At 40.7% G+C, this 1,252-nt stretch overlaps 1 non-coding gene across 1 annotated transcript; it reads right to left on the bottom strand.

Moving 5' to 3' along the window:
* Nucleotides 1-428: 428 nt before the first annotated feature.
* On the bottom strand, nucleotides 429-501 carry TRNAM-CAU (transfer RNA methionine (anticodon CAU)). The gene has a single exon. It is a non-coding gene; the product is annotated as a tRNA-Met (tRNA).
* Nucleotides 502-1,252: the final 751 nt, after the last annotated feature.

Raw genomic sequence — 1,252 nt, forward strand, 5'->3', positions numbered from 1 at the left:
CTGCACCCAGAACACTCCATTAATAAGATATATACACAAGGAATATTTGTTGGATGATTAAAGGAAATAATGATTTCACACTTCCTCCATCCCTTTACTGTGGCTGGGCAAGCTTCAGAGAACAAAGTTGGAAGAGAAATTTCTCCTGATTCTTCCAGCTGATGGAGAGGAAGAGTAAAAATATGATATAGCTTGTAGTTTCTGAGAAACGTAAATTTCTTTTCCATTCATTTCATTCAAAGCATCGGGAAGCCCAACAAAACACAAACCAGATTTCACCATCCTCAGCAAATATTGCATTCAAATTTTTATCTGGCACATTTATTAATTTTACTTTGTGTTTCCTTTTTTAGTGCACTTCAGCTATCCTTTCTTTTTTCTGAGATAACACTATGCCAGGCCAATATGAAAACATGGAAGAAAAGAACTGCCCTCTCTGAGGCTTGAACTCAGGACCTTCAGATTATGAGACTGACGCGCTGCCTACTGCGCTAAGAGGGCAACCGGTTACCTTTCTACCCTTTAGAAGAAAATGTGATACATTATTTTCCAAGTACCCACACTTTATCAATTCTCAGCTTTTAAAGTAAACAATCAATACTACTTGAAAATAACTCCATATAAGCTGCGGATGGACATGAAAAACTTTATCCCCAAGTCCACGCCTTTTCTGTATCCACTCAAGGACAGGGCCATCTGGGCTGCGGGACTAGGGACAATAATGCTTGCCTTTTTGGCTCTTGTGTTCTAACGATGTATTTTTTCTCCTCACAACAAAGATTTCAGTCGATCTTACAGTTTCCGTAGTCTCTTTTGTTAAAAAGAAACATAGGAAGCGACCAGTTAATATGTATTAGTTCACTGACTGACTGCCTGAAGGAATGAATGAATGGGCGGTTAAACAGTCCTCAAATTTGTCCACAGGCCATACTTCTGTCTTACTCTATATCTCTGTTTGCATCTACAGGACTGGAGACATTTTCCCTACAAGATCACAAACTGGGGACCGCTGGTGGCATATGATTAAGTTCGCGGGCTCCAGTTGGGTGGCCCAGGGTAGCCCAGTTAGGATCACAGGCACCGACATCCATGCCGCTTATCAAGGCATGCTGTGCCAGGCGTCCCACATATAAAGTAGAGGAAGATGGGCACAGATGTTAGCTCAGGGCTAATCTTCCTCAAAATTAAAAAAATAAAAACAAAAACCCACAAACTGAACTCAATAAAAGTCTCCGTGGATTTTTTTAGCCTT

Source organism: Equus quagga, chromosome 15 (assembly GCF_021613505.1).
Source record: "Equus quagga isolate Etosha38 chromosome 15, UCLA_HA_Equagga_1.0, whole genome shotgun sequence".
NCBI classification, from domain to species: Eukaryota; Metazoa; Chordata; class Mammalia; order Perissodactyla; family Equidae; genus Equus; species Equus quagga.